We start from the raw sequence: 11,766 nt of genomic DNA on the forward strand, positions 1-11,766 counted from the left end.
TGCGAGCAATAACCGATGAATTTAGTAAAGTAGCAGGATACAAAATTAATGTGCAGAAATCTCTTGCATTCCTATATACTAACAACAAAAGAGCAGAAAGAGAAATTAAGGAAACTCTCCCATTTACCACTGCAACAAAAAGAATAAAATACTTTGGAATAAACCTGCCTAAGGAGGCAAAAGATCTGTATGCAGAAAACTTTAAGACACTGATGAAAGAAATCAAAGACGATACAAACAGATGCAGAGACATACCATGTTCTTGGATTGGAAGAATCAACATTGTGAAAACCACTATCCGACCCAAAGCAATTTACAGATTCAATGCAATCCCGATCCAATTACCAATGGCATTTTTCATAGAACTAGAACAAGAAATCTTATGATTTGTATGGAAACACAAAAGACCCCGAATAGCCAAAGCAATCTTGAGAAGGAAAGATGGAGTTGGTAGAATTAGGCTTCCTGACTTCAAACTATACTATAAGGCCACAGTGATCAAGAGAGTATGGTACTGGCACAAAAATAGAATGGAAAATCAATGGAACAGAATAGAGAACTCAGAGGTAAACCTAAGCACATATGGGCACCTTATCTTTGACAAAGGAGGCAAGAATGTACAATGGAAAAAAGACAGCCTCTTCAATAAGTGGTGCTAGGAAAATTGGACAGCTACATGTAAAAGAATGAAATTAGAACACTTCCTGACACCATGCACAAAAATAAACTCCAAATGGATTAAAGACCTACATGTAAGGCCAAACAGTATAAAATTCCTAGAGGAAAATATAGGCAGAACACTCTATGACATACATCAAAGCAAGATCCTTTTTGTCCCACCTCCTATGATAATGGAAATAAAATCAAGAATAAACAAATGGGACCTCATGAAACTTAAAAGCTTTTGCACAGCAAAAGAAACCATAAACAAGACAAGAAGACAACCCTCAGAAAGGCAGGAAATACTTACCAGTGAAGCAACGGACAAAGGATTAATTTCCAAAATATACAAGCAGCTCATACAGCTTAATACCAAAAAAGCAGATAACCCAATCCACAAATGGGTAGAAGACCTAAATAGTCATTTCTCCAAAGAAGACATACAGATGGCCAACAAACACATGAAAAGATGCTCAACATCACTAATCATCAGAGAAATGCAAGTCAAAGCCACAATGAGGTATCACCTCACACCAGTCAGAATGGCCATCATCAAAAAATCTAGAAACAATAAATGTTGGAGAGGGTGTGGAGAAAAGGGAACCCTCCTGCACTGTTGGGGGGAATGTAAGTTGGTACAGCCACTGTGGAAAACAGTTTGGAGGTTCCTTAAAAAACTAAGAATGGAACTACCATATGAGCCAGTAATCCCACTCCTGGGCATATACCCAGAGAAAACCATAATCCAAAAAGAAACGTGTACCATAATGTTCACTGCAGCACTATTTACAATAGCCAGGACATGGAAGCAACCTAAATGCCCATCAACAAATGAATGGATAAAGAAGATGTGGCACATATATACAATGGAATATTACTCAGCCATAAAAAGGAATGAAATGGAGCTATATGTAAGGAGGTGGATAGACCTAGAGTCTGTCATACAGAGTGAAGTAAGCCAGAAAGAGAAAAACAAATACTGTATGCTAACTCATATATATAGAATCTAAAGAAATGGTACTGATGAACCCAGTGACAGGGCAAGAATAAGGATGCAGATGCAGAGAATAGATTGGAGGACACCGGGTTGGAGGGGCAGGGAGTGAAGGGGAATCTGGGACGAAGTGAGAGAGTAGCATAGACATATCTACACTACCAACTGTAAAATACATAGCTAGTGGGAAGTTGCTGTATAACAAAGGGAGATCAACTTGATGATGGGTGATGCCTTAGAGGGCCAGGACAGGGAGGGTTGGGGGGAGTCACAGGAGGGGGGGGATATGGGGATATGTGTATAAATACAGCTGATTCACTCTGGTGTACCCCAAAACCAGTACAAGAGTGTAAAGCAATTATTTTCCAATAAAGAGCTTAAAAAAAAAAAAACCGCAAATATAGAAATGTTATTTTTGAAGTATCCATGGATTTTGGTCTATTTGTACCTCCATATTGCCCAATGATGATAACTAATCACGTTATTACAGTAAAATATCTTCTCAAGTAACTCTTATAAGAGCTTAAGTTCTATTATAACTTACCCTGCAAATACCCAAGGCATGACATCAAGAGAAAAGAGGAAAAAAAGCAGAAATATTGTGCTGTGTTTTGTTTCTTAAATTTTCTGAAAAAAGCCGACTCTCCCATTCCGTTTCATTCAGTTTTCCCTTATGTATGGACACAAGAATGAAATAAGAGAATCCTGTATTGTGAAACAACTAACACAAAATGTCAATGAATCATAATGGCAATTATGTAAATTAGGCAAGACTTTAATATCCCCAAGGTTTTCTATCCCTTAAATGAGAGGAAAGCACTAGTATACTTTTTGCTTTGTTAAATTATTACCTTTTTGTCCTTTAATTTGTATTATATGAAACTACTGAAATTCCTCCAAAAAAGAAGCTTAATTAGTCTTCACAAATAAAAGTATTTTCTTCCATCAAAAGATATCAAAACAAAAAATCAGAGTGTGAACAAACAGATGTATCAAGATTGGCAAAATAGTGATCATTGTTGAAGCTGGGTGATGTGTACATGGATTTCTCTGGACTCTTCACTCTACTTTTGAGTATGTTTGAATATGTTTATTTATAAGTAGATAATATCATTCTTATTACAAATGTTTGTGAACATTCTCCCTTAGTTCCATAAGACAAAAACATCAGATTCCTGCTCTAGAATTGAGGAATGCAGTAGGAAAACCAATATTGGAGGCCTTGTATGGTGTGGTAGGCAGAAAGGGCCCCCAAAGATCCACATCCTAACCCCTGGAACCAATAAATATGTTACTTAGCATGATGGTTATTTTCACGTGTCACCTTGATTGGCCATGGGGTGGCCAGATTAAACATTATTTCTGTGTCTCTAACGGTATTCCTGGATGAGATTAGCATTTGAATGGATGGACTCAGCAAAGTAGATTCCCCTCCCCAATATTGGTGGGCATCATTTTAATCCATTGAAGACCAGAATAAAACAAAAGGCAGAGGAAGGAGGAATTTGCTCCTTTTTCCTGCCTCACGGATTGATGCAATAGGACTAGGATTTATACCATCAGCTTTCCTGGTCCTAAGGACTTTGGCATAGATAGATAGATAGATGATAGATGATTGATAGATGATAGATGATAGATAGATCTATATGCATATATAGAGATATAGATAGACATAGACATATAGAGATGGATAGATAGATATCATCTGTTGCTTGTTTCTCTGGAGAATATAGACTAATACACCTTACATGGCAAGAGGGGCTTTGCAAGTATAATTAAGTTTACAGACATAAAACAGGGAGATTAGCCTGGCTCGTCGTATCCAAGTTGGTCCAATCTAATCACGTGAGCAGAGAACTTTCTGGAGGCAGAAGAGATGCAGCAGAATTCGGAGAGATTCCAAGCATGAAAAGGACTTAACGGGAAATCACTGCCTTGAAGATGGAGGGTCAACGTGATGAGGCATTCAGGCAGCCTTACAGAGCTGAGAGAGGCTCCTGGCTGACAGCCAGCAAGGAAACAGAGACCTCAGCCCTGCAGCCCAAATAACGGAATTCTGTCAACAGACTGGATGAGCTTGGAAACAGCCACCTTCAGAGCCTCCAGGTAAGAGTCCAGCTTGCCAACAACTTGATCTCAGCCTGTGAAACCAGGGCCAGAGGAACCAGCTGAGATCACCAGACTCCTGACCTATAGAACTGTGAGATCATAAATTTGTGCTAAGTGAGTAAATCTGTAATAATTTTAAGGTTGTATTAGGTAATGAATACATCCTACTTAACATAAAAAAGAACCAATAGCTAACAACATTATAAAAGACTTATTCCTAACACAAAAAATAAGAGAAATAATTTTAACTTAATGTTTCACTAGTTATATTGGGAAAATATGTAAAAAGGTATTGTGGTTGAGAAATGCATTGCATCATGTGTGATGAACTCCTGATGGTTATATAAATTGCTCCAAAGTCTTGCAAAAGTAATTGGTGGCATGTTTAAGAAGTCAGGATAACATGTTTGACCTTTGACCTAAAATTCCTTATCTATTTTTTAGGAAATAATTCCTGTAGCATTTCTTAACTTTGACCCAGTAATTCTACCTGTATATACTAAGAAAATAATTTTAGATGTATTCTATATGAAAATAAATATTAAAATATGAAGAAAAATTAATCTATAAAGATGGTGGTCATGTAGATATTACAGAATGTAATAGAAAAATTGGTAATAATATAAAGATCCAGCAAAAAAGGATTGGTTAAGTTAGGGTACACCCACATAATGAAATGCTGTAAATTCAGTTAAAATCATGTGGTAATATGTACATATTGACATGTAAACAAATTTCAAGGGGAAAATATCAGGTAATAAAAATAGCATTACATTAAATTGTCTGAAAGTATATGCACCAATTTTAGGTTCTTTCTGCTGGTCTGTATCATTTGATTTTTCTTTTATGATAACAGAGTTAGTAATAAACTAACAAAAGAGCTTTAATTTTTAATAAAGTTTACATTTCTGTGCTTGTATATCAATTTCCAGAAAGTTACTTACTTAACTAGGACAAAAATGATTGTATATAGTTCAAGACAAATGACAAAATATTTCTTCTTTATTTGGAGCAAAAAAATAAGGCAAAGAATGTCTTCCTATTTCTCAGATGATTGCAGCTGTTATATAAGAAAATCTGTCACTAGTTTTATCACATCCAAAATATACCTACTACTCCTCTACTAGCATTACAGCCTTTCCTTCTGTTTAAAATATGCACCAAATTTCATTGGTCAGACTCATTCATCCAATCTAAATTTTACTACTTTTAGAGCTTTAATTTTAAAGTTTAAGAGCTTTCATTGAACTTAGACTAAAATAAGAAATGTTTTCCTGCACCCAATCCTCATCTCTTCCTGCACCATCACAGAAATTGTATTGGGAAGTTTTGTGTCCAAACATTGGCTGGAGGATGAAACATGATTCTATTGATTCTGAACACAGCAAAGATTGTAGTAAAATTTGGCTTTCAAGAGAGAAAGGAAGTGAAAAATTAGTTTTTGGAGATAAGTATTATCTGAGACAAATCTGAAATACACATTTAAGGAGATTTTTCTCAATTTCAACCTTCAGTTCTTGTATTGACTGGCCTAGAATGACTTTTTAAATCAAAAGATGATATTTGAAATATGTCGGGTATTGTTGCTAAGTCCCTAATTTCTATTAAAGCATAGGAAGCAAAAATTGGTGTTGATTCTTAAAAAATTTTTAAATTCATTTCTGTTTAGCCCAGTGGTATGCTAGAGAGTTAGTTATGCACATTTTCAAGTTGATGGCTTGAAACCAGTAAATGCTACAAATCAGGTCTTTTCTTTTTTTTTTTTTTTCTTGTAGATCCAGGTAATGCACAGCACTCCTTCACCACCTCCCAAGTCAGTAGGAAGACTTGAAGTAGCTCTGCAAGCATCACAGTTTATTCAATCACTTGGACCGTTGGCTTTTAGTCTCCGTAGTAGCCTTGGTCACGTGAGAATCACGGATGACAGCAACATCCATTGCATCCCACTGAATTTGTAATGCCAAGGGGGCTGCAAAGACAGTACTCCTTGGTTAGTACTTCTATTCCCTGATAGGAGTACATCAAAGACCCTGCTTAGGATGCAGATATATCAGGTGGATGAAGCATCACATAATCACAGAAACCAGTGGTACTGAACATGTATGCAGGGACTTCCCTAGTGGTTCAATGATTAAGAATCGGCCTTCCAATGCAGGGGACAGGGGTTCGATCCCTGGTTGGGGAACTAAGATCCCGCATGCCACAGGGCAACTAAGCCTGTGCGCCACAACTACTGAGCCCACAGGCCTTAACTAGAGAGCTCACATGCTGCAATGAAAGATCCCACATGCTGTAATGAAGATTACACGTACCACAACTAAGATCCAATGCAGCCAAAGATAAAATTAAATAAAAACAAAAAAAGAGCGTGAGAATGTTACGGTGATAAACTTGACAAAAAACAGAGACAGAGAGAGAGACCATTGAAATGCTGATAGTTAAAAAAAAAAGAAAAAAAGGACATGTATGCAGGAGTATACTTCAGAACTAGTACAAATAGACAAAATGTTATTTGGATACACCAGGTTCTGTCTAATCTTTATTGCTAATGGCACAAAATTCTTAATATTATCTTATTAAATAACACTGAAATCAGTGTTACGGATGGACTGGAAAGCAGGCAAACAGGAGGCAAATAAAAAGTAATAGCATTGTCAGAGATGTCTTTATTGACTTGATCCCAAACCAGTTCAGCATGTGACCAATGCTAATGATTCCAAAAATAATATATATTTCTCAGATTTCCTCATTTCCTTCTTCATCTCTCCTATTCCCTAGTGCTTGGGCATTTTAAACTGTTATGTGTTATCCTTCAATTTAATGTTACATTTATGAATTACCTATGGATTTTATTACAAATGGGATGCTCTTTTCTATTGCAAGCTGGCAATTGTTCAACATAAATATACACTAGAGTGAAATGGGAGAAAAGCCTTAGTTTTTTTGTGTGACCACAGATTTTTCTGGTGCAGAATTTCAAGCATAAGGGACCAAGTAAAGCTTTTCTGTATATAGAAACACATGTATTAATCCAACATGCTTATTGAGCGAGTAGTATACATGAGACAATATTTGTTGCTGTGATGGGTCAAAACATGGAAGGTAGTCCCAACCCTGAAGGAGATGAATAAATAATATTTTATATCAACTGTGTGTAAGACAAACAAAATGGCAGTGAAGGCAAAGAAAAAGAAAAAAAAGCAAGCAAACAAACAATAACAAAAAAAACCTCTACAGAGGAAGTGGGATTTGAACTGAACCTTGGAGGATGGCGAGGTTTTTCATAGCGGTTTTGAGTCACAGGTGCCTGACTGTCTTAACATTATTACACATTTGATGAACATTGTTCACATTAATATATACCCAATATTAACATGTAAACAACCTAGTCCTCTAATAAATAGCCAATCATCTATCATTTCTTTTCTCACACTAATTTAGAGCAGTAATTCTCTAGTTGAGCATGCATCAGAATCTCCTGAAAAGCTTGTTGGAAAACAAATTTCTGTTTCTCCCACAATGCTTCTGATTTAGTAGATTTGGGGTTGGACCCAAGCATTTCAGTTCCCAAGTGATTCTAATATTGCTGGTCCAACAACCACAAGTTGGGAACCATTCCTTTAAAGCACTTGCTTTGTTGCTTTATAGCATCTAGGATGGAACCCTGGCTTGAAAATATGCTAGCTCATCTTCAGAAAAGTCTCAATCTCTCAAGATATAGTTTTACCATTTATAAAGGTAATAACAATACTGATCTTGTAAGCCTATTCTGAGAATTAAATTGAGTTACACATGTAACCTGGAGCTTAATACAATAAGGGCCCCGAACTGATAGCAATGATTACTACTAGGCGAAGCCAGTGGATGAGGGTATGTCAGGTGAAATGGACTGAATATTTGTGTCCCCTCCCCCAATTTTATATTAAGGCCCTAAAACCCAAAGTGATGGTATTTGGAGGTGGGGCCTTTGGAGATAATTAGGTTTAGATGAGATCATGAGGGTGGTGTCCTCATCATAGATTAGTGCCCTTATAATAAGGAGAAGAGACCATAGAGCTTTCTTTCTCCCCTGTCCCTCTGCTTCTCTTCCCCCCATCTCCCCTCTCCTTACTAGCACATGCTAAGGAAAGGCCATGTGAGCACACAGCTAGAAGGTGGTTGTCTACAAGCCAGGAAACAGCTCCTCACCAGACCCTGAATCTGCCAGTGACTTGATCTTGGACTTCCCAGCCTCCATAACTGTGAGAAATAAATTTCTGTCATTTACAGGCTTGTTACAGCAGCCTGAGTAGAGTAAAATACCAAGGAAACCGTGTGAGATACAGTACAGAGGTGAGAATGGATCCTTTGTGTTAAGAAAATGGCAAGCAGTTAAGACAAGCTAGGATGGGACATTCATGCTGGGGAGAAGAGAAAAATATCAGAAGACCTGAGTGAGGATTGAGAATCCTGGAATTCCTTGAGTGCCTCTTTCTTCTGAATTGTCTAATGTTTCTGGCAATCATTGGCCTCTACTTCCTCTTGAAATGCCCACTATTTCTAGAAGGGCAGCAGGAGTACTCAAATAACTAGCCAGAAATCATAGTGGAGATGATTTTAGCTGCTCAGTCAGAGCATGCCCTAAATATAATGGAGCAAAGAAGAGCTCAATGTGCCCAAGGCAGAAAAGCCATGAAAATTCTATATCCAAGAACTCTATTAATATCCCAAGAGGAACTTCAAGATGAGGCTTTGCAGAGAACTTTATTATGAAGATGCATTTAAGCATCCTTTTCATTAACCTCAGACTGCGAGGTGCTTATCTTTTTGCTTTCAAATTGACCTCTAGTGATCTGCAGTTCTTTTGGAAATGCCTTTATTTTAGTAGATAGATCTACTCTTCCAACTCTTTTTTGCTTTGTGTTGTTATGAGTAAATGTGTTAGAATGATGCAGTAAACAGAACAGATATTGCCATTAAGTTTCAAGCAGCTGAGGTATAATAAATTAGCGTAAATTTGTATCTAGGGCATCAATATCACTTGGTATTGGTATAATTGACATTATAATGGTGTTCTAGATCCATGCTATTCAAAGTGGGCCCACAAAGCTACATGTAAAAGAATGAAATTAGAACATTTTCTCACACTATATACAAAAATAAACTCAAAATGAATTACAGACCTAAATGTAAAACCAGATACTATAAAACTGCTAGAGGAAAACATGGGTAGAACACTCTTTGACACAAATCAAAGCAATATTTTTTTGGATCCCTCTCGTCAAGTAAAGGAAATAAAATCAAAAAATAAACAAATGGGATCTAATTAAACTTAAAGCTTTTGCATAGCAAAGAAAACCATTGACAAAATGAAAGACAACGTATTGAATGGGAGAAAATATTTGCAAATGATATGACTGATAAAAGACTAATATCAAACATATATAAACAACACATACAACTCAACATCAAAAAATAAGCAACCTGACTTAAAAGTGGAAAGGAGAGCTGAATGGACATTTTTCCAAAGAGGAAGTGCAGGTGGCCAACAAGCACAATGGAAGATTCTCAACATCGCGAATCATCAGGGAAATGCAAATCAAAACCACAATGAGATCTCACCTCACACCAGTGAAAATGGCTGTCATCCAACTGTCTACAAATAACAAATGTTGGCAAGGATGTGGAGAAAAGGGAAACCTTGTACACTGTTGGTGGGAATGTAAATTTGTACAGCCACTGTGGAAAACAGTGCGGAGGTGTCTCAAAAAACTAAAACTAGAACTACCATATGACCCAGCAATTCCACTCCTGACTATATATCTTAATGAAACAAAAACACTAATTTGAAAAGATACATGTACCCCAATGTTCATGGCAGCATTATTTACAGTTGCCAAGACATGGAAACAGCTTAAGTGTCCATCGACAGATGAATGGATAAAGAAGCTGTGGTGTATATATCTATACAATGGAATACTACTCAGTCATAAAAAAAGAATGAAGTTTTGCCATTTGCAGCAACATGGATGGAGCTTGGAGGGCATTACACTAAGTAAAATCAGTCAGACAGAGAAAGATAAATATGGTATGATAGTTCTTATATGTGGAATATAAAAAATACAACAAACCAGTGAATATACCAAAAAAATGCAGACTCACAGATATAGAGAACAAACTAGTGGTTACCTGGGGGTGCTATGTAAAGGTGGGGGAATGGGGGTACAAATATTGGGTGTAAGATAGGCTCAAGGATGTATTATACAACTCGGGGAATATAGCCAATATTTTGTAATGACTGTAAATGGAAAGTAACATTTAACAATTGTATAAAAATACATTTTTTAGAAAAGTGGGTCTATGATCAACCCGGTTAAGGTAGGTACATTTCCCAAAATCATCTTTCATGTCTTGTTCCAGGTTAGAGTTGGCCCAAAGGGGAATATGTGAGAGATTCTGGAGGAAAGTGAAAATTATAAACCTTGTTCTTTGAAAGTACTTTTGTACTCAGAAGCAAGGTTGCCCTGCAGATCTCAGCTTGACTTCACTCGCACCTGCTCCACATTATATATCTTCTTCCCAATCACTGGCCTTACTGACCGATAGCAGCCCCAGGGCCACTGACATTTGAAGCTCACACAGGTGGTAAACTCACACAGAGGAAAGCTTCCCACAGACTTCTCCACAGCTTCTCCTTCAAGGTGCCATGGTGGCTGGACACATCTTTTCAGCATCCCCCTTGCACATTCTTATTTGTCCACTGGCACTAGAATTTCAGGAAGGCTAGTTAGTGACTGTGACTTTCATCTTCCATTTTCCCCCTTCTCTTCACTTACTTAATTTCTCCCACAATTAATAAGATCTAGTTCCTTTAATAGACCCCTTATCTCAAAGCTCTCATCATGGCTCTGCTTCCCTGACTGAGAACTGACTGTTATAATGCAAACAGTGATGTCTTTCCAAGCCTGCTATAAAAATGAATCAACTTGATAGCAGTTAGATAAAAAAACAAAAAATGTTTGTCTATTCCACTGTAAAAAGAACTTGAATACTGAATTTTGAGTTCTCATATACCTTTAGTGAAACAACCTATTCCTTGATATTTGTATAAAGCTATTTTCATTGTGTTTAGTTGTGTACCATCTGTCTTTATCTTCCTGCAGTCTCTCCCCACCCAAATACATCCCTCACCACCAGAGTAACTGTCATTGGACATCTCTAATTAGGTCAGTCTGTTGGTTAAATCCTTTGGTGGCTGTAGACTGCCTAATGGATAGAATTCAACTTATTGTGCGGCAAAGAATGGTCCTTCCCAAGGGTTCTAATATTTTTTTAGAGCAACAACTCTTACCTTTGCCCCTCAAATACTCTATTCCCCTCTGATACCAAGCTCATCCCTCTTTTTGCATCTGACTTTTTCCCACAAATGTGCTTTTGCATATAACCTATCATCTGCCTAATCCTTCCTTTCTTCTCTGACTGGTGAAATCCTATTCATCCTTCAAGGTCCAGCCCAATTATTAACTCCTCTGTGCTGTCTTCCAAGCCCTTCTGGGTTGATAGATATCTCATTTGTGTGTCCGTGTGTGACAATGTCCCATAATCTATTTGCTTAATTATCTGTGGGCTTCACTCTATTTTAAGCAGCAGGTAGTATCACTAACTAGCAAAATTCCTGACACATAGTAGGCATACAATAAGCATTGGTTTAATTAATTAATCTTCTCAGACATTCTGAGAAAATATTTCTTTTTCTCAGCAGGGTTACTTTGGCTATTTGTAGGTCATTCAGATACATGATAGAAGTGGTTCAAATGTAAATGTGAGATTTTGAATATGTAAAGATGCATTAAAAGTTTAAGGAAACAAGGACTTCCCTGGTGGCACAGTGGTTAAAAATCCACCTGTCAATGCAGGGGACACAGATTCAATCCCTGGTCTGGGAAGATCCCACATTCCGCAGAGCAACAAAGCCCATGTGCAATAACTACTGAGCCTGCATGCTACAACTACTGAGCCTGCAT

Source organism: Hippopotamus amphibius, chromosome 10 (genome assembly GCF_030028045.1).
Source record: "Hippopotamus amphibius kiboko isolate mHipAmp2 chromosome 10, mHipAmp2.hap2, whole genome shotgun sequence".
Classification (NCBI taxonomy): domain Eukaryota; kingdom Metazoa; phylum Chordata; class Mammalia; order Artiodactyla; family Hippopotamidae; genus Hippopotamus; species Hippopotamus amphibius.